Consider the following 26,830-nt stretch of genomic DNA (forward strand, 5'->3'; position numbering starts at 1 on the left):
CTTACATCTCCAAGGACATGTTGTGTGTGTTTGTATATATGCCCAAAATCCCAGGAGAATGGAGGAGAAGAGATTGTGATGTGGCCATCCTCCCTGGTGGGTGATTTCTCACTTTCCCTCTCTCTGTCTCTCTCAGGCAAGTGCACGTGCCTCAGAGCAAAATAAATAAATAGATAAAATTTTTAAAACCTTAAAAAAAAAAAAAACTAAACCCAACAGAAAACATTGTCAAGCAAATTATTCCTGACCCCAAATTGCTTAAAATGTCCTCTTTTAATACTTATCTAATTTTAGAATATCTATATTGTATAAAATTAAAGCCTCAAACATAATGTTATAGTGACTATATATTAAGTAGACAGACTAGCAAAGACATATAATATGTAATTTTTAATGAAGCTGGGACTAAAAGGATTAGGAAAGCAGTTTCTATGGGTCATCTGCTTAGACTTGAGAATAAGATTATTTTACATGATAATATTTTATAATTGCCATTGCAGCAATATTATATCTACTTCAACAAACCTTGGATAAGGAAGATATGTGACTTCAGCAATCATAGTATCACAGATAGCTTTCTTTTCTGTCAGTTTACATTTCTTACAAGAAGTTTACATTTATGCTGAATTTTGGCCTGTGTTCATTCAACCTGATATAATAAGACATAAAGCTGTCACAGTTGTCTGAAATATGTGACACTCCTTTCTCTATTTCCATTATTATTGGATAAACTCTATTTTTGTTTAACAGGAGTATTTTCACATGATGCCACTGTCTTGTCTTTTCCTTGCTAAACAGCCATCTGCCATTGAATCATTTGCTATTAAGAACACCCTTGACCTAGAACCTGTAATAAATTTTCACAAGCATCTCCTCTGAGAAGAAATCCATACTGCTTTACTATTATAGACAATTGCAGAAGAATACATGATACTGCAATGTCACATACATAATGTTATACATAACTATGTTATGTAAAAAGACCATTGTAAATGTGATACTCTGTAAGGAATCTGTCTTCTGCAGAAAGACTGAAAATAAATTTGAAGTATTATACTCTTTGGCTTTTCCTATTTCTGTCTTTTTTAAAAAAATAATTATTTTATTTAACTTTATTTATTTTTCTTTTTTTGGAGAGGTTTTTGCTATAGGGCTCGTGTACTCGCCAGACAGACAAGAGAGAGAGAGAGAGAGACAGAAAGTGACAAATCACCCCTCCCAGGGGGGATGTCCACTCTGCAATCCCTTCTCCTCCATTCTCCTCTCAGGATCTTGGGCATGCATGCACATGCCCCGGGCGTGAGTTAAAGCCACCAGGTCCAGGACTCGAACCGCAGTTGACTACGTGGGAATCCAGCGACATAGCCATTACGCTAACTGCTGGTCCCTAACTTTATTTATTTTTTAATTTGACCAGAGAGGGATAGAGTGAGAGAGAGAGTGATATGGAGAGAAAACGAGAAAGCAAGCCACCAATCCAGGACTCAAACCATGGGAGGCCATGTGGGAGTCCAGCACCCTTAATCACTATGCCACCTGCTGTCCCCCCATCTCTTTCTTTACCGCAACATTTCGACAAAGTAATAAATTGAATGAAGGATTTAAAAATTAAATTTCCTTAGGTTAAGTAGTTTATAACTGATGGTAAGATGCAACATGTGACCAAGGTTTCCCTACCATTCCCACATTCACTTGGTATTATATTCTGATATTCTTTTTTAAAAAATTATTTAAAAAATTTTTTTTAAATCCTTTATTGCCAGAATGCATGTCTGCTTGCCAGAAGGAGAGGAAGGGAGGGAGTGGTAGAAGTATCACCCTCCAATAGTATATGATCATGCTTCAGTCTTTTCAATCTTTTTCCTCCATTTCTCCATCCCATCAGTATTTTGGGCATACATGTCCATACATCCAGCATGTTTTTCCAATTGCTGGGGTCAGGATTCGAACTGCAGTTGTCTATGTGGGATATGGCTACCTATGCACAGCACTTAACTGCTGTGTTACAGGGCTGGCCCAGAATCTTTATTTCTATTAAATTTTAAGTGGAAAGCAAAAATGATTGATTTTATTTTTTTATTTCTATCTTTAATTTTTAATAATTAAAAGGTAAAATTCAATTCCAATGAAACCTTATATGTGATCCATGATGGCAAGGAATATAGCTATATGTGCCTCTGCAGCAAGACTTCAGAACACTACTCAAATACTGATGGCTATTGTTTTAACCTCTTTCTCAACAGAAGCTTTTAAGCATAACCTTCCTCAAATTGTGAAGGATGCCTTCATACTTATGCATTCATCTTAAACAACTTCCCTCCAATCCTAGAGATGTCCTTTTTCTTATTTAAGACTCATTTTGTGTGTGCATGCAGTGCTTATTCTCATCTCTCCCCAGGGCTGTGCTTACTCCTGCTTCTAAGTTTTCAACCACTGTAGTCAGGTTTCTGCACACAACATGCCTCTGAAGATCATTAATGATTCCACATTGGTAGTGGGACGAAAAATTGTCTATGATCAGTGTACTTAATTTGTCAGCAACATTCACTCCTGAAGTGACTGCCTCTTGCTCTTCGAATATTCTTTTTATTGGTTTTGTGATACAGTTCTTTGGATATATTCCTATCTTTCTAAACACTTCTTTGCTGGACTGCCTTCTAAATTACAGAGTTCCTCACAGTGATCTCCTAGGCCTGTGTCTCTTTCTCATTCTCTCCTCTCTCGTGGTTTCATTCACTTCTGTGACTTTAGTTGCCCTCTATTCCCTGATGGCGCCTAGATTTATAACTCTGCCAATCTTCTATACAAATGCCCTGTTGGATCCAGAATGTCTCTTCGAGGCTTTTCCAAGGATGGCTGCTACAATATTTCCCTCCAGGCCTGCCTCTGCCACTGCGGCAGCTATCTTTATCAGTGCAGGAATCACCACAGCTACCTCCTCGGACAGAAATTTTATGACTAAGCATCAGAAGCCAGTGCGAACAGGCCAGCGGTTCAAAACTCAGAAAAGGGATGAAAAAGCAAAATTCAAACCCACGGTCTTTGGGGATACACTTGTCCAGGGGCTTAATGAAGCTGATGATGACCTTGAAGCTATAGCCAAGTTTCTGGACTCTACAGGCTCAAGATTAGATTATTGTCACTATGCAGACATACTCTTCCACATCCTGGTGGCTGGCAGTATGCTTTCCCCAGGAGGAACATGTATAGATGGTGGTGACAAGACCAAGATGACCAACCACTGTGTGTTTTCAGCAAATGAAGATCATGAAACCATCCAAAACTATGCTCAGGTCTTCAATAAACCCATCAGGAGATACAAGTACCTGGAGAAGGTATTTGAGGATGAGATGAAAAAGCTTCTCCTCTTCCTTAAAGCTTTTTCTGAAACAGAGCAGACAAAGCTGGCAATGCTGTCAGGGATTCTCCTGGACAACAGCACCCTTCCTGTCACCGTCCTCACTAGTTTCACCAACAGCTTAGTCAAAGAAGGCATTTCAACCTCATTTGCTGTCAAGCTTTTTAAAGCATGGATGGCAGAAAAAGACGCCAACTCTGTTACCTCGTCTTTGAGAAAAGCCAACTTAGACAAGAGGCTGCTGGAACTCTTTTCAGTTAACAGAGTGTGGATCATTTTGCTAAATACTTCACTGATGCAGGTCTGAAGGAACTTTCTGACTTCCTCAGAGTGCAGCAGTCCCTGGGCACCAGGAAGGAGCTGCAGAAGGAACTCCAGGAGCAACTTTCTCAGGAATGTCCTAACAAGGAGGTGGTGCTTTATGTGAAAGAAGAAATGAAGAGGAATAATCTTCCGAAAACAGCAGTGATTGGACTCCTATGGGCCTGCGTGATGAATGCCGTTGAATGGAACAAGATGGAAGAGCTTGTTGCAGAGCAAGCTCTCAAGCACCTGAAGCAGTATGCACCCCTGCTGGCTGTGTTCAGCTCCCAGGGCCAGTCAGAGCAGATCCTCCTACAGAAGGTTCAAGAATACTGTTAAGACAACATCCACTTCATGAAAGCCTTTCGGAAGATCGAAGTTCTTTTTTATAAAGCTGACGTTCTGAGTGAAGAAGCGATATTGAAATGGTGTAAAGAAGCACATGTCGCCAAAGGCAAAAGTGTTTTTCTTGACCTGATGAAGTTTATTGAATGGTTACAAAATGAAGAAGAAGAATCTGAGAAGGTGAGGAAAACTAATTAATGACTTGACTCGACAAGCAAAATACCTAGGTTTCCACACCACACTTTTTGATTGAGAATGATGAACCATTTGGGAACAAAAACTTGGCTTCTGTTTTCACAAAGAAAAAAATAGTAATAGGATACACTTTCCTTGTGCAGAGGGGAAAATGTTTTTTGTTTTTGTTTCGTTTTTCACTGGAGCCCTGAGGCAGCCACTGTTACACTTGGGAGTCTGCCTCTCACTCACTCATGCTAACTTAAAGCCATTTAACAAGGGAGTCAAATAGGAATCTGAAATTAAATATTCAACAGACTTCTCTTTTTATCTGTATTTTTCAAGTACTGTGTGAGGAACGCCCCACTGGTGTCTATTACAGAGCAACTTTGGTAGTTGTTTATCTGTTCGTGTATGTGATTTGACACAAACCAGTTTTTAAAAATAAGTGCCTTTTTTTAAAAAAAAAAATTTCTCTCCAGCAAGCTTTTCATATAGTGCAGGTTTAACACTCCTCCCTTGAGAGATAGTGGTGTATGACACCCCTTTTCTTGAAACTGCAAATCTTTTCTGGCTGTTTTAACCAATGATGTGTGCAGGAAGTAGTGCTATGTGACTTCTAAAAATGGACTATAATAGGCCTATCAGCCACTATAAACAGTCTGGCTGCCATACAGGAGGAAAGCTCAAGTTTTCTGTCCCATGCAGAAAAGCTACACAAAAGCTCCAAGACTGCATGAAAAAAAGATGACTGGAGAGCCCCCAGCTGCACCAGCCTCCTCTCCATATTAGTTATCTATTGCTGCATAATAAATTGCCCCAACATATAGTGGCTTAAAAGAGAAAGTATCTGGATCAACAGTTGGCGTAATGGCTTTGTTGTTGGACTCCCATGTAGTCAACCACAGTTTGAGTCCTGGACCCGGTGGCTTAAACTCATGCTGGGTGTGTGTGTGTGTGTGTGCCCAAGACCCTGAGAAGAGAATAGAGGGGAAAAGATTGAGATGTGCCCACCCACCCTGGGGGGTGATTTCTCTGTCTGTCTCTGGCGAGCACACATGCTCCATAGCAAAAACCTCTCCAAAAAAAAAAAAAAAAAAAAAGAAAGTATCAATTACTTCAGTTTCTGTGAGTGAAGAATTGAGGAGTGGCTTAGCTGTGTGATTTGCTTAGGGATTGTTCATGAGGTAACAGTCAAGATGTCAGCTGAACCTGCAGGCATCTGAAGGCTTGATTGACCCTGAAAGAGCCAGTGCCAAGATGGCTTATTCATGTGACTGTTGGCAGGAGGCAACATCCCTGGCTATTGGTGGAAGGCCTCAATTTCTCACCCCCTGGGCCTTTCTATAGAGTTTGAGTGTCCTCATAACATGGCAGATGGCTTTCCCAAGAACAGGTACATTTGAGAATGAGAGCAAGGTGGAAACTGCAATGTCTTTGATGACCTAGTTCCAGAAATTTACAAAATTTACATTGTCACTTCTACTTTATTCATTAGAGGTGATTTACTAAAGCCATTTTATTCCTAAGGGAATAGACATTAGGTTCTACCTTTTGAAGGGATTTATGGAATTGTCCATTCATTATTATAGCTTTAGCCATCTCCACACTGCCAAGGCATACGAGACTCACAAATCAGAACTGTTTATCTCACCCTTTTCCAAAATTCTGATCCATTGAATCTACGAACAATAATAAAGTGATGATAATTGGTTTAAATCACTATGTTTTGGAGTAATAATATTTTCAGCACTAGCTAACCAGAATATACAGTTTCCAGCCTCACCCTAGTGGCACAGCACTAGCACAGTGCTCTGCGATGCTGGAAGCCAAATGTAAGATCAGGATTCAGTACCCAGACCAGCTTGTCCATTTTGGGCATAAACATGCATGCCTTCGACTCTAACTGTGAAAGAATGGGACTGGAGGATCATGGCCTGACCATTCTCTCTCTCATTCTCATATTCCCACTCTGATTAGAGAAATAAATGAATAAACTTTAAAATAAAAAGGAGTCTTCTGGACTAAACTTTGGAAAGTCAAAGAATAGTTCTCTTTACTCCAGGATCTCCATACCTATGTCTGGGGTTTCTATTTCTTTATTGACTCTCCTAGGAATTTTGACTCTTAAGAGGGGAATAGCATATGAGAATCCCTTCTCAGGTATCTATTAGCACTTGTTAGCTTGTCAAAATTCTCATTTCCTTTTGGTTGGAAAAACTGCTTTTATAGCATCAGTTTTCTTCCTGTACTCTAGTTTATAATTTAAACCAATCTAGGTGGTCTAAGTGCTTCTCTTAGTTTTGTAATGAAATGTTTTAAAATCCCCGAACCTCTGTTTTCTGGATCATTCATTCCTGGCTCTTAAAAATCAGAAACTCTGGATATCAATATTATTGTCTCATACACACTTATCAAAATACCATTCAAAATTATAATTCATTTCTTTGTGCTAGCCTGTATGTATGTTCTTCCTCTGGAGCAATATATAGGAAATTATCAAAGCTGATTTCATGGTGAGAGAAGGCTAACAGCTAAAAGAAAGTACAGAAGGAATAGCAACCAATTAATAGCTCAAAAATGTTGTTATACTACAGGAATATTTGACACATAGCAATTATAGTAAGTAGCATCTTGTTTTATATAATCAATAAAAAATTTGCACAAAGAACATATGTTGTAGATCATTATCTTTATATATATGGAGATATGGAACGAATATCTAATACTAGAATTTCAGTTTGTAATGTTGCACAATAGGTTATTGAGATTGAAGGAAACATGTACCTGAAATTACCAGTACTTTTAAGAGACAGGCAACACAATTGAGAGTATTATAAAGACTCTAGAGACACCTCTGTGTCCCAAAGGGCTGGAAATGGAGTAATCCAACTGAGTCCTTTCCAGAAGGACTCAAAAGTGTGACCAGAAGTGGTTTAAGTGCACAATTCAGAGATATTGAGCCCTCTCACATGAGATGAAGGGATTAAAAAGATTAGGATTTTATGTATGTTAAATGTTAGTAACTGAAAATTTTTTTTGTATATTACTTTCAACTTATTTTAAAAATATAACTGCTATAAGCACTTGCAAGTCATGTTTTATGCAGACTAGGGATGTTGTCAGTGTAATAAATATTTCCATATTCATTATATTGCTATTAGTAGAAATATTTGTAGAAATTACCTGAATTCTATATGTAAATTTTTAAGGACATCGAAGTTACTAGAATATCTGAGCAGAAAGCTGGAGTGCCTACTGGTAGTTCAAATAGGACAGAGTGATGTCCTGTATTTCCTAATTAACCAGATAGTTTCACCTTCAGTTCTCTCACAACTTGCATAGGAAGGACTGGACTTACTTATTCAACAAGAAATGTCTTCCAATAGGCCTTCTTATGTTGTACCTGGTTAATATCTGAAAGATAGTTTTCTGTGAAAATGACACATTGTGCCTTACCTAGGGTTTCCTGATGACTTTTGGCTTATGTTTGTTTAGTTCTAAATATTCTAAACACACTTTTTCTGAGAATAATGAGACCTATTCAACAATGAATTATTTTATAATCAGGCATGTTGTTAGAAGAACACAGTTATTCACCTATGGCATGATTTCCACTAACATTATAAAAGTGCAATTCATTTTGGCTCTTTTGGAACGATTGGATATTAGCCAGTTTATCCTGTTTTCCTTACTGATGTCCAGGTGTCGGTACACAAAATGTGGTGGAGAAGAAATGTAAGTGACATTCCGTGTTGGTTACATTTAGCCTACATTTCAGTTAAGAAAGTGATTCACACTTCATGTCTATTTCCAGTAGCTAAAACTCACACTATGTTAAGCCTAACCAAAGCTCTCTCAGATTGCTAACTTTATGGTTGCTATAAGTAGCATGATTATGAACTCTACAATGATTTCTTTTAAAGAAACCATGTTTTTTCTTTATTTTAAATAATTATTTTATTTAACTTTACTTATTTAATTTAATTTGACCAGAGAGGGACAGAGAGAGAGAGAGAAAGAGAGAGAGAGAGAGAGAGAGAGAGAGGAGAAAACAAGCTGCCAGCTGCCAGGTCTGGGACTCCAACCGCAATCAGCCATGTGGGAGTCCAGGGCTCTTAACCGCCACCTGCCGGCTCCTAAGAAACCATGTTTTTTCATCTATACTTAATTCTACATTTAGCACCCTTGCTTGTTAAAATGTAGATTTGAAAATAAACTGAAGCACTCATATGTCAATTAGGGCCTTTTATCTCCTACCCCATAAAATCGATGTAAGGTTTTCTTAATGTTCCATTCTAAAGTCCAGTTACACTCAAGCTTTCCATAGTCTTTAAAAGGTGCTCAAGGTTTCATAATATCACAGCTCTCTTTTCCTCTAATTCTTGTATCCAAGAACACTCTACTTTACCTTGAAGAATAGTTTCTTCACTACAAGTGTTCTTATTCAAAGAATTTAGAATGAACTCTTAGAAGAGTTAAAGGTTTCAGGGGTGAGTCATGCCCTTCCACCTTTTCTCTTCCTTCTCACCTCTCCTAAAAGCTCTCCAATCTCTCAGGAACAAAGCCAGCATTTTAGCAGGCTGATGTGCTTGAGTTTACTTTTGGTAGTGACTTTGCTAATCTCCATATCTCATCTCCCCTTCTTTCTAGTAATGGTAGAATATTTGAGTGCCAAGATAGCAGTTACATATCCTAGCCTTTGTACAGCCAGGTATAATAGCATGACTAAACTCTGGCCAACGTGAACTGAGTTTTCTTCAACGTGTCCATCTCTTTTCTTCCTTAAAAGAATGAGTCTGCCCTCCTTTTCCCCTTTCCCTCTTTCTTCTTTCTGAAATGTGAATGTGGTTGCAATGAGTCATATTGAACTTTGTGGGTAAGGGCAACAAGAATAGGAACAACAAGATAGACTGACACCATCAAGCCCTTATCCTGTCGTAGGCTGATTTTGCCCTAACAGAAGTAAACTTTTATCTTGTTTGATCCATTTATATTTTGGGATTCTGTTTCTGGAGCTGAATCTATATCCTAGTTAATAGAATATCCTTCAGATTCATTCTTCACACCAAAGCATTTCTTAAGAATGTGATGTTTTTTATAAAAGGAAATTTGGTGAACCAAATTTTCTTCATATTTGTATTTATATATGAAACTTTTTGTAGAAGAGGAAGATGAATAACATTTCTTTAAGTAGAGATTTGGGAGTAAAGATACTTCAAGCAGTGGGAAATTTCATGAGAGAGTAGACAGGAAAACCAAAGTATTCCTAAGGAATAAAAAATCACATAGTTTGGGACCAGCAGTTAGCATAATGGCTATGTCACCGGACTCCCACATAGTTGACCGCGGTTCGCATCCCAGACCTGGTGGCTTAAAACTCACGCCGGGTGCATGTGCATGTGTGCCCAAGATCCCAAGAGGAGAATGGAGGAGAAGGGATTGCGGCGTGGCCATCCCCACTGGGAGGTGATTTCTCGCTTTCTGTCTCTCTGTCTGTCTGTGTCTGTCTGGCGAGCGCAGGCGCCCTATTGCGAAAACCTCTCCAAAAAAACAAACAAACAAACAAACAAAAAAAACCCACACAGTTTGGTAGAACACACGTGAATTCTAGAGAACAAAGTTTTAAATGTGACTTGGCTGGGATAAGGTATGAAGGAGTATATCAGCCAGGCTTTATTGCTTTGCTATGTAATAAAACATCCCAAGTTTTAGTGTCTTAAAACAATTACAGTCATGTACAACTTAATGAAAGGACTATGTGCTGAGAAATGCATCATCATAAGGTGTTGTCATTATTATATAAATATCATAGAGCTTACTTTCACAAACCTATGTAGTATAGCTTGCTACATACCTAAGCCATATGATAACTCTTATTATAATCTTATTAGACCACTGTCATATGTGGTCCATAATTAACCTAAACATTGTTATGTGTGGCACCTGATTCATCATTTTCTTACTCATGAGCTGGCAGTTGGGGCTGCAGTAGCTGGTCAGCTTTTCTGCTGTTTCACCTGGGTTTACCCGTGCAACTGGAATCAGCTGAAAGGTCAACTGGGATTGGATGGCCTCATTCACATGTCTAGTTGCTAGGTTGATGGCTGGTGGGCCTCAGTTCTCCTCCATGTTGTCACTCCAGTATCTAGCTTGGGCTTGTTTATATGCCAGCAATGTTCTATGAGAGGCAAAGAAGAAAAGCCTCAATGTTCAAGCTCTTTTCAAGCCTCTAGTTGTTTCACATTAGCAAGTCATTGACCAAGCTCACACTCGTAAGAGTTGGGGAAATAGGCTTCCTCTCTTGAAAGGATGAATTGCAAATTATCCAAGATACAATACTCTGCCCATCTTCTAGGTCTTTGAATAGTAAATTAAGAAATTTGGACTTTTTAGTAGATATGCAGTGGAAGGAAGGGTACAGACTTAGAGATCAACCTTAGATGTAGTTTCTCTGAAACGCTTGTTAGCATGTAGACTACAGAGTCTACTATATAGGCTTTATTTTATAAAGTAATTTAAAATTTACATAAAAGTGGAGAAAATATCAATAGCATGAGTGTCCACATATCCCATATTCAGTATCTATTAATATCTTACCTTAATATGGTATATGTTTTACAATTAATGAACCAACATTGATACAGTATTATAAACCAAATTCCATACTTTATTTAGAGTTCCTTAGTTTTTACCTAGTGTCCTTTTACTGTTCTAAGATCTCATTCAGAGTATCATACTGAGTTGTCATGTCTATTTAGGCATCTAAGACTTCCTTGTTTTTGATGAATTGGATAATATCTTCATGATTTCTCATTGTTAATGTGAATCTTGATAACCTGGCTGAGCTAGTTTTTGTCATGGTTCTCCAAAGGCAGAGTTGCACCCATTTCCCTTTACTCTTTGGAACAAAATCTTGATGCTCAACCCACACTTAAAGAATGGGCCATTTTCCTTCTTTAGGATGAAGTATTTGCATAAGTTAATGGGAATTATTCTACATGGGAGATTTATTTATTCTTCCCATTTATTAATTTATTCTAACATTTATTTTAGTATAAGTTTGTAGATATTTATCATATACTTTGTGTTAGAATTCAATACTACTTTATTTTGTTTTGCTCAAATTGTCCCAGCTTTATAATATATTAGAATGGTTGCAAAAAACAAAAAAATCTTATACAAAATTCTGCCCTTAACTTTTTCATATTGTTTTGACTTTTTATCCATAATGCCTCACTGATCTGCATACTTTTTTTCTGAATTTACTAGCTTACCTCATTTATTTCTACTACTTTCTGCTCTTGTGTCCTCTGAATTCCCTCTTTGGTTATTACCAGTCATTAATAGTTTATACATAAGATATTCCTCTACTAATGCTTTAGATTTTGTTTAATAATGTAAAAAGTCTCATGGGAAAGGAGAAAGAAAGAACATTTTTTGCAGCAAAATTTGTTTGTCATACCTTTTTTCCCACCTCCCTCTGCCAGTTCTACAGGTTGACCAATGCTTTTGCAAAGGCTATCTAGCAAGTCTGTCAACATTGTCTAATATTTAGTAATCAAGGAGTGACCATTCATTCATCAAACATTTGTGAGTGTCTAGTATATGCTCATCATCATTTAGAAAGAAAAGCATGAATATAAAGATGAAAAATGAGATGAATAGTCTTATCCATGAAAATCTCAGTTTAATATAAAATTTCAAACAAGGAAGAAATAATTTGGCATCAAATTTGCACCTCTTCATGTGTAACCAAATGTTCTATATGTTCATAAGGTCTTTTGTGGAGCAGGGAAGGATGGGAAGGAGAAGGTTGAGGAAAAGGGGAAGGGAGATTAAACTGAGAGTCTGAGGTTTTTAAGTAATGGAGAAATTCCCCTAGATAGGCAGGGTTTATATGGTTGTGTTGGTAGGTAGAAGTAGAGTAGGGTTTTGGTGGTCACGGTGTGAGTCCATGGTAGAAGTTGAAGTCAAAATCAAAGTGTAATATCAGAAAGAGAAAAGAACCTAAATCTTAGGATAAAATAATCACTGAAAGTAGGACAGTGTTGGAATTTGGTAGGTTACAAGTGTAACAAAGTGCCCCCAACTGTCTCTGAAGCCTGCAGTTTTTTCTTCTAGAAACTTCATAGGCAGAAACTGGCGAACAGTGTCAGTTTTGACAGCTTCAACGGCAGTATATATCACTTGGAGAGAACTAGAGAAGGTAAAATAGAAGGATATGGAAGACATGGTATGGTAACAGGGTAAATGGTAGGCATATATAAAATGACTGGCTAGGGAATACTTCACAAATGGAAAATGAGAACCAATAATCAAGGTAGCAGTAGTTCAAATTACTGTGATTTGGGAACACCCAGGGTTATTATGACATTGTTTTATAATAGGCCTAGATATAGCCTACATGATGTAGATATTGGGCATAGATCATGTAACCTAAGTATATGGCATGGGGCATGGAGGGTAAAAAGGGGCAGTTATGTAAGGACAACTAAAGAGCTATGGAAAACATGGAATCTATCTTTTCATAGTGGTTAGCGAACATAATAATTATCCCATCATAGCAGGTGTCTATACTAAATATCTCATCAGAAAAAAATCTAGGTTTTGACAATTTTTCTATAACTGAAAGAACATGTGTAGAAAAATTTGAGGGTGCAGACAATTTTACAATCGAATAGAAATGCAATAGAAGGCAATGGAAAGTACTGGAGAAGTATTTGGAAGAGCGAGAAGGGAGGGGAATGAGTTCTATGAGCCAAAAGGATACTTACAAGAAAGTACAATATCTTAATATAAACCTCTGATTAGGGATTTGGTAGTTGAGTTAAGGAATCAAAACATTTCTGACAAATGGCAAAATAGTAACAAATAATTGTTTGCTAAAGTAATTATTTGAGATGAGAGTGAATGAAGGGCATATGCTGCTTGTATGAACTGTCAGCACTTAGATGAGCTGTTGACAAAAATGGAAGGGTATTGAATTAGAACCAAGAACTTGCAGAAAGCATTCAGTGAGTACTGTGGGAACACTAGCACCTTTATATTGCAGTGGAAAAGTCATAATGTGAGTTACTTTCTTTAACGTATAATTTTATACTTTGTTTAAAGTACAAAATTAGGTATATGCCATGTCATTTTAATTTTTTAGTTTGGGGAGAAGGAAATAAAAGTGATTCTTTCTTATTCCTGTAATACCTAAAAATTCCCTCAACCATTTTGGTGCCTACCTTTGACTTCAGGTTTTCATATGGGGAGAATGTTAGACAATGGAAGGTGAGAAGAATGGTGTGAGAAGCAGAGATAGAGTTAAACTGAAGAGAAAGAATATTTTCCTTTACTTCTCATATCATCCTCCTAGGTTTCCCCACCATCACTAGAGAACTGGACTGAGGTGACCTAAACTGAAAGGGATCAAAGATCTCCATGTTTCTGCTTTGAACAATGCAACGAGAATAGAATCAGCAACTAGATTTAAACTCAACTTTGAAGACAGAAACATTTGAAACTTTTGGGATGAAGAGCTAGACAATTTTAAATGACCCAAAATAATGTAGTAGAATTGTCTCCTGCAGGGATGAATCTTTATAATGCTGGTACAGGTGTTTGCATCTCTTATTTAATGTTATATTCTGCCATTTAATAGTTACCTACCCTTGAGCAGGCTAATTCACACTTGAAAGTCAATTCCTTATTCATAGGGTTCTGAAGACTTAAGTATAATCTATGCATATAAGCTTCCCTATCCCCAATTCCCACTTTAGATTATTTTTTATTCAAAAAGGAATCAATATCAAACATACAGAAAAGTTGCCAGTATAGCCCAATACACATTTATACTAAGCTATTTGAGAATAAGTTGCCGACGTGATGTACTCATAACCCGTAAATATTTTAGTGTGAATTTCCTGCAGTGACGTTTTCCTATACAACTATATAAATAAATATATTACTACCATCTAATCCTCAAATCTCATGCAAATTTCACCAGTTGTTGCAATATGCCCTTTATAAAAAAAAACAAGAATCTTGTTCAGAATCCTCTTGCATTTAGTTGTCTTATCTCTATAGTATCCTTCAATAAGGAAGAGTTCCTTGGTCTTTCCTTGACTTCACATGACTTTTATACTCATGAAAATTACAGACCAATTATTATGTAAAATGAACTTTCACTTAAGCTTGTGTAATATGTCCTTATGATTAAGTTTAGTTTCTGTTTCTGTACCTTTGTCAGAAATATTATAGAAGTATGCCAAATTCCTCTCAATACATCTTATTAGATGGTACAAGATTTTGATTTATTCCATTGTATTTATTTATTATTGCTGCTTTGTACATTATCACCAATGCAGTGGATTAATACAACACAAATTTAATATCTTACACTTCTAGAGATCAGAGGTCTCAGATAAGCTCAGTGGGTTAAAATCAAGGGCTCAGCATGGTTGCATTCCTTCTGGAAGTTCTAGGCAGGATCTATTTCCTTCCCTTGTTTAGGCTGTCTAGGCTCCCTCCTTTCCTTGACTCATCTTCAAAACCAATCACAGTACTCGAACTCTATAGTATCGACCAATCAACTAATTTTGCCAACATTGTTTAAATCTTCCATGGTGGATGCTTACTAATGGGTGTTAATATGTTCTACAAAAATCTTCACCTGGAACCAGATGTTGTCACAGTAGTAACTCATCTGGACCCATATGGGAAGATCCCAGGTTTCCAACCCGAGGGTCTTCTGTACACACTGGGTGTGTGCATGCATGCACATGATCCAGGCTGACTGAGGCTGGGGATTGATTGTACATGTTAGAGTGCCACTCAGAGCGAGGCCAAGAACCACAAGATTGCTAATTTTGGATAAGAAAACTTCTTGGCAAAAAGTTGATACCACAAGAAGCCATCAGGAATCTCAAAGTCTGTTCTGTGTGCATTCGTACTCCATAGACACTGATAGCACAAGACATCGGGGAAGAACACAGACTCTGATGCCTGGTTGACTGAGGTTCATCCTGGTTCCAACATCTGCCCATTCACCATCTCTGTAATCTTGTTTATATTCTTAAGTAACTTCTCAATATAAATTTATCATTTTTCAAAATGGAGATAACAGTAGTATCTATATTAAAGGACTGCTGTGAGAATTAAAGCGTTCCTAGAGAGAACTTAACTATACAGAAAAGAAGAAGAGAAATGGATAGTATTGCTTATGTGCTGTTATAACCTACCCCTTCCTTTCTCATCCCCTCTAATCATTATTGAAATCTTATTATTCAACAGTGCTGTATTAAATGTTTTATGTGCATCCTCTCATTTAATCCTCCCAATACCACTTTGAAATAGTTATTTGCATTTTTTCAAATGAAAAATCAGATTGATTAACCTTATATATAGACATAACACAAATACACACACACTCGCCATTTAGGTTAACATGTCTTACTTTTATTTGTGAATTTTTCATCTTCTTGAGTAATCTTTTATATATATGATCCATCCATTATATATTGATTTCGTAGGTTAAATTTCAAAGGAAAATCTCATTTCTTTTATTTTAAACTTTCTTGGGTGACATCTGACTATTGTCCCAATTAATCACCTACTCTGACTTGATAGACTTTTTCTTTTCAAAAAATAACTTATTTTATTTATTATTTTTAATTTTGACCAGAGAGAGAGAAAAGGAAAATCAGAAGGCAACTCTTCACTTGATAGACTTTTTCTTTAAAAAAAAAAACTTTTATTTTGTTTGTTATTATTTTTAATTTTGACCAGAGAGAGAGAGAAAGGGAAAGTGAGAAGGCAAGCCAGCAGGTCCAGGACTCAAACCGTGGTCAGCCATTTGAGAGTTCCATGCTTTAGGTACCACACCATCTTCTGGCCCCTTAATAAACTTCTTCTCAGGTTGGAAGCCCCTTGGAGTTCAGCTAGTTTGGCCTGGTGATGGGCATAAAAGGTACATTTACAGAAATCTGAACTAGTAGGGTATTTACTATATCCAGGAGTAAGCATTCTTGGAGTCAAGATAAGGACAGTTAGCATTCATGTATTAATAACAGAAACATAGTGTTAATGGACACATTAGTTTCATGTTGATGTTTGGAATGTTTTCTTAGAAATAAGTTGATCAATTTTGCTGTACTTTATGCCAATGGCTGCGTCAGCATGGCTGATTTGGAGGCTAATTACATGATTTTACAGCTATTCTGGGAAAACATGAACATACTGGAAATAGAATGGGGGAGGGTATGAGTGTTGACCTAAAAATGGAGTTAATGATTTCTATGCTGTTCAGAAGAAGTCATTTCTCATGGTCTCTGTGATATAATTTGAATTTATGAATGACAAATTAAAAAATTATGGTTATTTAAGAAGTTATTACAAAAGACCATCTCTTTTGTGATGAAAAAAATTAACTCTACTTTGAAACCATTATTCCACAAACATTTTATTGACTGAATTTTTGTCTTGCTCCCATAGGAAGGAAATATTACAGATTTTATGTAAGAATAAATTGATGTAAAGACATAATAATCTCAAGAATTCCTTCAAGATAAAGTGAGAAAAAGAGGTAGAATTAGGAAGTGATGAGGCCACAAGGGTTAAAGAACTCAGAAGAATCTCTTTTTTTTTTTTTAATTTGCCAATTGGCACATGCACATGTGAGAGAGAGAGAGAGAGAGAGAGAGAGAACCCCATGTGGAATTGTCACACTGCAAAACCCTTCTCCATTTTTCCCTCCTTTTAGGATATTGGGCATGGACGTGCACATGCATACTGGGTCTGGGATTCAAACTACCTTAACCATAAAGTCACCAGTTGACCTCCCCTCCTTGCTTTTTAATTAGAAGAAACATTTTTAAGTGACTTCTTCTCATGCCAGTATTAACATGTAGGTGAAATCAGGTGGAACTGTATTACATTCAGATTTTATGGTAGTCTTGCATTGCTGGGATACACCATGTTTGGTTGGGTATGTTATCCTTTTTATATATTGTTGAATGCTTTTTGTGTGAAAAACACAGGAATTTGTCCATTTCATGTAAGTTGTTGAATTAATAACATTTTTTGTATTATTCCTTTGTTACTTTATAAACAGCTGTAGGATCTGTAGTGACATTCCATCTTTCATTCACCCTGGGGGGTGATTTCTCACTTACTGTCTCTCTGTCTCTCTCTGCCTTTCTGACAAGCATGTGTACCCTATAGCAAAAACCTCTCAATTAGTTATTTTGGAGTATAGTGCACTTCTTTATAAGTCTTTGCATCTCATCTTTAGGGGTCTGCTGAGACTTGAGTCTAGTTATAGGTCTAGAAGCAAAGAGCAGTGGTGGGGTGAGTCCTGAGGAGAATTAGCATTGTCTTGTTTGGAAGCTACCTCAGCTGAGGCCACTACATTTTCTTAGACAACACAGAGTTGATCTCTAGACAGGTGGAAGGGCCAATACAAGCATGAGTTGAGTCACTACTGTCACAGGGTATGAGAATACATTGCCAGTGTGGGTGAGGGAGTTCATACTGGGGCATGAGGAGACCATCTAGGCACTAGGGAGGCCTCTTCTGCTTGAATACAAGACTCATCAGAATTTAGGAGCTCCATGTGCCCAGCGTAAACAGGGTCCTCCTACATGTTTCCATCCCAATTTATGGGACCCCAATCAATGCCCTCACTGTAACAGTAGATACCTTAGAAGTTGAAGATTCAGTTTTTGATATAATTTAGCTAATTGTATAGCGAGGGCTTGTGTTTCATTTTCAGCAATTTTAGCCCTTTGGCTATAAGAGTAAAGGCACACTTATAGACTTCTAGTTTGTTGTTGTTGTTGCTATTTTTTTGTTGTTGTTGGTGGTGGTGGTGGAGCTTTAGTAGAGAAATATTCCTTAACTTATCTTATTCTTCTATCATGTTGTCCAGTGACAATAAGAACAACAAACCAACATTATTACAGTCCTTGTTTTTCCACAAATGTTCAAAAAGAATTCATGTAGAGTTACTAAAGTCCTTGCCTCTTGTAAGAGGCAAATAAGAAATGTCAAATGCATTAATTTTATATATCTCGATAAACAGTTCATGCTATGGACTATCAGTGCTCTTTGTACCATAAGAAGCAGGGTCCTCAGCATTTTTAATTTGAATCAAATTAGAGAGCAAATTTTAGAAACCCCAGAACAAAGTAGGAACACTCATTGGTAAAATTCTATTTCCTTAGAACCACTCCTATAAAAGTCTTAAGTCAGTGTTTTCTAGTGAGACAGAACCAAGAGCATGGGTACAGATATATGAAGGTATTTGTTGGGGGAATCATGCAATTATGGAGGCTGAGAAGTCCCACAAAAAGCTGTCTGTAAGTTAGAGATCCTTGGATGCTGTAGCACAACTCAGTCCAAGTTCGAAGGTCTGAGAAGCAGGGAGCTGTTGTGACTCATAGCCTGAGGCTTTCGGCCTGAAAAGCCTGGGGGTTGCTGGTGTAAATCTTGGAGTCCAAAGGCATATGAGCTTTGAGTTCTGGTATCCTAGGCAACAGAAGAAGTCTAAATTCCTCTGTCTCAAGAGACTATTTGTTTTCTGTCTTTTGTATTTGTTCCTCTGGAACCCAAGGTGAGGATTGTGCCTACCTACATTCAGGGCAGATCTCTACATCTGGCTTACTTAGACCCCCATGTTAATCCCTTCTAAAAACAACCCCACAACACACTCATAACCAATTTTTTTCCTAGTTATTCTGTAGCCCAGTCAGGTTGATAACCAAAACTAACTATCAAATATCCATAATTCTTGACTAGGCCCACTAGATGACTGTGTCTCAGAGTTTGTGTTCAGGTTGGAAGGGCAGAAGCTATGGGGACACTTCATTCATGGTTATGATAAAGGACAAGAGAATAGAAGAAATGTGTGATGCATACTGAGTCCCAGGCTTAGAAATCACATGCTGTCACTTCTACCCTGTTCTTTTGACCAAAGCAAGTTGCATGGGGTGGGAAAATATCTGCCTCTATGATTTCACTGATGCAACTAATATACCAGAAATTTAGCAAGACAAATGATTTTCTGAAGAAAACTACAACATTGTTGATATAAAATCAAAATCTGAACAAATTGAAAGGCACATCGTATTCTTGGGTAAGAAGGAAAATTTAAATATAAAAAAAGCTAATTATTCTAAGTCTTTATACATTTCTTGCAATTCCACATAGAATACAAATTATATTTCTTTCTTTCTTTTTTTTCCCCTCTGTAGGGCATGTGCATTTGCCAGAGAGAGATACAGAGAGAGGGAAAGTGAGAAATCACCCCCCAGGGAGGATGGCCATGTTTCAATCCCTTCTCCTTCATTCTTCTCTTGGGATTTTGGGAATGCACTTACACATACCCAACATGATTTTTACCAAGTCTGGGACTTGAACTGCAGAGTCAGTCTTGTAAGATCCAGCTGTCTTAACCTCCATGTCACCTGCTGACCCTGGATTTGTTTTTTGGACACGTGGCTGACAAGAAAATGCAAACAGCCAAGAGATATATCTAAAAGAAGACCAATGAGAAGGACTCCCCAGCTATCAAAACATAGTATAAAGCTACTGTAAACTGTTTAATATGGAATTGGCACAGCATAGACAAATAACTCATCTAAACATAGACAAGGAAATGTGAAAATTAACATATTACAAAATTATTTCAATTCAGAAAGAAAAGGTTTATTTAGTAAGTGGTGCTGGTACAATGAACTGACTATCTAGCTATAAGAAAATAAAATTGGATTCCTGTATCTCATATATACAAAAGTAAATTCCAGCTAGAAGTCTTAAAGATAGAAATTAAAACAATAAGAATTTTAGAGATAGTTTGAGACAATATATACAATCTAGGGGAATGACTTTAATGAAAGATTTTAAAGCTATTTATAAAAAAGGATATATCTGGGGCTAGCAAGTGGTATGGAAGTTAAGGTGTTGGATTCCCACATAGCCAACCATGGTTTGAATCCTAGATCTGGTAGCTTGTTTTCTCGCTTTCTCACTTTCCCTCTCTCTCTCTCCCTCTGTCTCTCTCTCTCATGAACCCATATGCCCCATAACAAATTAAAAAATAATAACGATAAGTAAAATTAAATAATTCTTTAAAAATGGATATCTCTGAGCAAATAAAAACTACAATTTTTGTATGGCAAAAGAAACTATAAATGATGCCTATAATCATTAGATTTGGGACAATTATTTACAAAGCTAATGATGGGCCTAGTATGGATTTATAACTGCAATAAACATAGAGCTCTTAAAATCTGACAAAAAAACCACAAACAACTAAATAGAAAAATAAATACAAGGTATGAATAGGCAACTCATAAAATAAGCTCAAATAGCAATAAATACATTAAAAGATGCTCTGATCACTTCTTGGCCTTTTGGCTAGCATCAAGTATAAAAGATGCTGGTGAACTAGTAGTCATAACACAACTCAATATATTGGTTTATACTTTACAGATTGGCAATTAAAAAAAAACAATAAAAGTGGTATAACATCTGTTGCAAACAGAGATACAAGAACCTGGAGTATGTTCATGTCATGACGGTTGAAGTAAATTTTTATAGTCTACCTCCTTGACTTTCTATGTCACATTTTTCTTTTCATTTATAAAACCCTCCATCTCACTCTCTTCTCAAAGTCCAGGATCTGTTTTTTCCTCTTCATTATGTCTCCTTGTGTCTCCTCAGGATCAAGTGACATATAAACTTAAATATAAGATACTGGTTCCCAACACAATCATGCATAATAATTAAGAAGCAGGAAAAGTTGCAAACTAAGCTTCCATTTGGAAAGGGACAGAACAGTCATTAGTCCATAGCAAATATCAAACCCTGATGAGCAGGAGTGGCAAGGATTGGGTTGTGTTCAGGAGAGTGCTGCTAATCTAGCAGATCAACCCTATTTCTGCTTTCAGGAAATATCGCTTGTCAGTTTCATTTCACAGCCTCTGATACTCGCCAGGGTTGGTATAGTGATGCTCTTTATCCATTATATTTCACCATGAGTGATGTAAGCTGCCCAGTTTTAGTAGCTCACTTGTAGTTGGTGTGAGTTTGGGGTCCTAGAGATGACTTTAGGAACTGTTCATGGAGCCATCAATCTGGCATGGTGGTGGTGGTGGTGGTGGTGGTGGTGGTGGTGGAGGTAGGGATAGGAGAGTGTGGGTGGCAAATTTTTTTAAAAAATACAGTAAAAGTGGTATAACATCTGTTGCAAACAGAGATACAAGAACCTGGAGTATGTTCATGTCATGACGGTTGAAGTAAATTTTCATAGTCCACCTCCTTGACTTTCTTTTCAGGAAGGGCATTTATCTTCTGGGTCCTTTCTATGTCTCATATCTCACAAGATGTAACCTGCAAACTTGAGTTGTGTTCACCTCACCTGTTCATGGGAGACAGAAATCCCATGCAACTCTTCTGAGCTTGGGCTGAAGGGAACAGTCAGAGCCCCAGTGGGGTCTTTTAGTCTAACTGGGACACAGGACCTAGAGTGGCTTTGTTATGGTGGCTGCCTTACCAGAGTCTGGTCTTTACTTCTGTTGGGTAGGCAGGAAACTTAACATACATCTACATTGCTTTTTAGGAACAGTACGTTGCTAAAAGAGTTCCAGTCCAAATAGAACTAGTTACGATCAGATAATGAGCCAAAGATCCTATTTTCTTCTGGCTGTTGCTCATGATAATACTAAAATCTCCACCCCAGGAAGGGCTAAAACTCACTAGCATGACATGGGATGTCTGGGGCAGTGTGACATGCACCAGAGAGACCATGGCTGTATATGCTATGATCTTACCTGCCTGATTCTGAACCCTAATAAAAAGCTCTAACATTTGACTTTGGGCACGATCCTCTCATGAACTCCTTACTTGTGTAAGTAATAAACCCTTCCTTTCCAGACAAATGGTTTCGGTTGCATTATTGGCTCTTGCTCCTGACAGATGGACCTATGGAGGCCAGTAACATTTCCAGGGAGGTTGAATCAGTTGGTGGTGGTAGGAAATGCTACCAGCAGTATTAAACTGAATTAAGTTCAGCATAAAGCAATTTCTGTACATATTCTAAGTTTGGCCTAGGGGGTTCTTCTTATGTAATGTACTGTAACCTACTCTTGGAACAAGTGGTTAAGTCTTAGCCAGTTACAGCAGCCACATTTTCATCAATCACACACAACCAACTGTTCAAACCATGTTCAAATGAGGCAAACTTCTCACTGTAACCAATCCAATTTTTCTTTTCTTTTCTTTTACTCTAAAATTTTTTTTTTTTTTGGAGAGATTTTCACTATAGGGCGCGTGCGTTCGCCCGACAGACAGAGACATTAGAGACAGAAAGTGAGAAATCACCCCCAAGGGGGGATGGTCATGCCGCAATCCCTTCTCCTCCATTCTCCTCTCGGGATTTTGGGCACGCACGCACACGCGCCCGGCGTGAGTTTTAAGCCTCCGGGTCCGGGACGCGAACCGCGGTCGACTACGTGGGAGTCCAGCGACATAGCCATTACGCTAACTGCTGGTTCCCTTACTCTAAATTTTTTTATTTTCTCTTTGAAACTGTCAGTATTAAGAAATATATTTGGAATCACATTATTCCTTTAAAATTTTTCACAGAAAATATTCCACTTACTGTGTAGTTCATGGTCATTGGGACATGTTCTAAGTAATCTGTTAGCATGGTTTTTTCAATTGGGCAAAACTTACTGCCAATTAAACTTTAATTTGTCGCATAGTTCCAGTAGCAACTGATGGTTAGGGACTTCAGTATTATGGATTTCAATTCTTCTGTTTCTTTTTTGGCTTTGAATATTTTAATTTAAAGCATGATTATTCATATAACACCTTAAAAGAAGTGTTTATACTAACCTTTGGAGTTGTCATATATCCACTCCCAAGTTTGTAGTTCTTTGGCTTTGTTATTTATTCCAGAGAACATTGTCTCATTTGTTGGGTATATTAAGTTAATGATTATCAATTTGATTAGTAGCATGCTCTGCAGGAATAGCATTCATCAATATTTCACATGTCAGAGTGGTATCTTTTCCCACAAGATTTTTTGAACCAAGGAAAATACACTAGTTGGTGGCCTTGAGCTTTGGTAAGGGCTCTTCAGCAAAGAAGAGGGTCCCATCAGTATCACATAATAAAGTGGAATGGTGATATGCAGGAGTCCAGTCAATCTTAGAGGCTGTTTCTGAGACTTTAAACTATCAAATTAAAGGTCAATTTTTCAGTAGCCTGTGGTTCAGGTGGTAGAGAGAAGCAGAAAGATAAAAATCTTTGTATTAGGGCTTGCATATGCTAGGAATTGCACTAGATTAGGTAAATAATGATCAACTTGGTGGTTCTGAACTGTGGGCATGTATTAGAATCACATGAGAATGTTGGATAGCATACAGACTTTCAAGTCTTATCTCACTTCCCTGAGTCTCTGTATCCTCTCTTTTTTCTTTTAAAGAAGTACTTATTTTATTTAATCTTATTCACCTTTTTTCTTCTTTATTTCATTTGACCAGAGAGAGAGAGGGGGACAGAGACAGAGACAGAGAAATTGAGAAAGCAAGCCACCAGGTCTGGGACTTGAACTACAGTCAGCCATCTGGGAATTCAGCTCCTTAACTACCATGTCACCTGCCGGCCCCTCTGTATCCTCTCTTAACTTTCCAGGTGATTTGACTATATACCCAAATTTGAGAATAAATGCATTTACTTATTACCTCTGTGGTACTTGCCATTTCTGCCTTTATTAAGTCCAAGCGAGGGTCAAGGAGTAATTGGTTCGAATTAGACTGGGAGAGAGAGAGGGGCTTAAAAGGGTAATTTCTGCCCGAATGGGTGGGATGTTTAGAAACTTGGAGATGTTGATTGATGTTAATATAATATTATTCTTGCCCATAGTCTTTTGAGTATTGATGACATTACAGCTGTGCTTAGAAAAAAGTATTGCACATTAAACAAAGAAACAAAAATTCATAAGGTTAGTTTGGCACCTTGTATTCTTAGCCTACTTCTTCATTAAATATTTAAAAATCCTTATGCACATAATTATTAAGATATAAAGAAATTCTCCCTCCCCTGAACATTCACTGTTTCTAATCCTGGTGACTGATGTGGGGAGTGTTTGTGCATTTTAAAAAAATATGTAATTGTGGATAACTTTTCCCCAAACCCCACCTCCATTAGCTTCCCACTACATACAGAATGAAATATAAACTCATTCATATGATCTAAAAAATTCTTCACAATCTGGTGCTGCCTGCTTCCTTAGTTTCTGTCTTCTCCCCTGGCCATATTTCTCCTCACTGTCTTTGTACTGTTGGAGGGTCTTGTACCGGATGACTTCTCTGCTTGAAAGACTCCTCAGATTGAAATATTTCAATTCTTAGCTCACTCTATCTTATGTGGTTTGTCTATTAGTCTGTTTTATTTTCTTTCCTTTTTAAAAAAATTTTTTTAGAGAGATTTTTGCTATAGGGTGCATGTACTCACTGGAGAGAAAGAGAGAGAGAGACAGAGAGACAGAAAATGAGATATCACTCCCCAGAGGGCAGGGCCACACCACAATTCCTTCTCCTTTTTCCTCTCAGGATTTCGGACATGCATGTACACGTGACTGGTGTGAGTTCTAGGCTGCTGGGCCTGGGACTCGAACTATGGTTGACTACATGGGAGTCTAGTGAGTTAACTTATTATGCTATTTGCTGGTCCCAGTCTGTTTTATTTTCTTTTTAGGACTGATCATTATGTAGAAGTATCTGTTTCATTTTTCTTATAACATTGATAACTATATGAGATTATCTTTTAAAACATTTTTAAAGGAATATTTATTTCTTCCAGGAGTGAGAGATAAGAGACACAGAGAGAGAGAGAGAGAGAGACAGAGAATTACCCCTATGGTATCCTGATGCCATGATATACCCCCAGTCTCAGCTGACCAGGAATTCTGGGAATATGTGTGACCGGTGTGCTTAAGGAGGTCTCCAGACAGGAACCTGGAACCTTCCCATGTGGATCAGCCTAGCAGAATGTTGTATTGTACCATTGCACCCCAGTCTGGCCCCCAAATACCTTATTTATTTGCTTATTTACTGTTCTTCACAAGGAAATTCCACGAGAATAAGGACTATTTCTTGTTCCCTCATTGTTTCTATAATACAGTACAGGGACCAGCAGTTAGCTTAATGGCTATGTTGCTGGACTCCCATGTAGTCAACGGCGGTTTGCGTCCCGGACCCGGTGGCTTAAAACTCACGCTGTGCACGTGTGCGTGCGTGCCCAAGATCCTGAGAGGAGAACAGAGGAGAAGGGATTGTGGCGTGGCCATCTCCCCTGAGGGGTGATTTCTCGCTTTCTGTCTCTCTGTCTGTCTGGCAAGTGCACGCGCCCTATAGCAAAAACCTCTCGAAAAAAAAAAGATGTTTATAATACAGTACATAGAGGAAAACAGTGCCTGACATACAATAGGACATAATAAATATCTGTTGAATGACAACTATACCTCGATGAGGACACACACACACACACACACACACATTTTAATGTTTACCGATAGGATCATTGTCTCTCTTTATTTTTTTAATATTTTATTTTTTTGTTTCTCCAATGAGAAATAGAGATTGAGAGATATGTAGAGATAGACACCCAACAAGGTTTTCATGATATGATCCATCCCCAGCCTCTGACTGCCCAGATCATAGGTGCTGAGGACCAGCCTCGGCGGGAGTGGGTTGACTCGTCGGAGGTGGCACTGGAAGGAAAGACTGAGGCCTCGGTGCCTTTTTTGTGCATGTCCTCAGTCGGACACTCTCAGAGATTGCTCTCTGAAGAGTGACAACTGCTAGGAATCATTGTGCTTTTTATTGAAAATGTGATACATACAAGTAAACGAGTGAGGGGCTATGTGTTCTAATTATCAATTCATAAAGTTTTAACAATAGGGATCATAAATTTCATTCAGGATTTGATTAAGGGCATGTCTATTAATCATCAATACAGTTCAACAATTGTTTGATTGATGAAAGCAGGTTCTTGGGAACTTCAAAGAGTGCAGTTTCAGGAAACAGTTCCAGTAAACAGAGTTAATTATCAGCTGATATTTGGCAGCAGCCATCTTGTGATTACTAAAAGAAAATCTCAAGTTCTTATGGATCTCAATAAAAAATGATACTTATATAATTCTATAGGGATCTAAAATTTAATTAGAGGAATCCTAATCTATCTATTGTAAAGGGATGAGCCTACTGTTCACTTGGTGAGAATAAGGGGATACTTTAAACAGCTTCTCTAACTAGCAGTACCAGTTTTTCTTAAGTCAAAAGGAAAATGACTAACAAGTTAATGAAAAACTTTAAAATGGGTTTATGGTACCTAAGTGTTTTGTTGTGGATTGACTTGTGTAGCCTATGGCACTACTATTATGTATTTTGTTAGAACATTAGTTACCATGGGGCGGGAGTGTCCTGGGCCAGTTTCGGCCTAATCCTATTGTATGTAAAAAGGTTATTTTATATTAAATGTGTCTTGAAGGACCTTCCAAAGATCAAGAAGATTTCTGCCTAGATAGAACTTCAGCACACCCTCCACTGTGACTGCAGGGATGAAGCATTGTAATTAATAGTAGGTGGTCAGGGC

General features: G+C 37.7%; 2 pseudogenes; one reads left to right on the forward strand and one right to left on the reverse strand.

The window, feature by feature from the left end:
• The first annotated feature begins 2,936 nt into the window (after nt 1-2,936).
• Nucleotides 2,937-4,204, forward strand: LOC102485956 (basic leucine zipper and W2 domain-containing protein 2 pseudogene; annotated as a pseudogene).
• Nucleotides 4,205-22,797: 18,593 nt separating this feature from the next.
• LOC102486377 (lipoyltransferase 1, mitochondrial-like) lies at nt 22,798-25,987 on the reverse strand (annotated as a pseudogene).
• Between the last annotated feature and the right edge of the window lie 843 nt (nt 25,988-26,830).

Source organism: Tupaia chinensis, unplaced genomic scaffold (assembly GCF_000334495.1).
Source record: "Tupaia chinensis unplaced genomic scaffold, TupChi_1.0 Scaffold000606_1, whole genome shotgun sequence".
NCBI classification, from domain to species: Eukaryota; Metazoa; Chordata; class Mammalia; order Scandentia; family Tupaiidae; genus Tupaia; species Tupaia belangeri.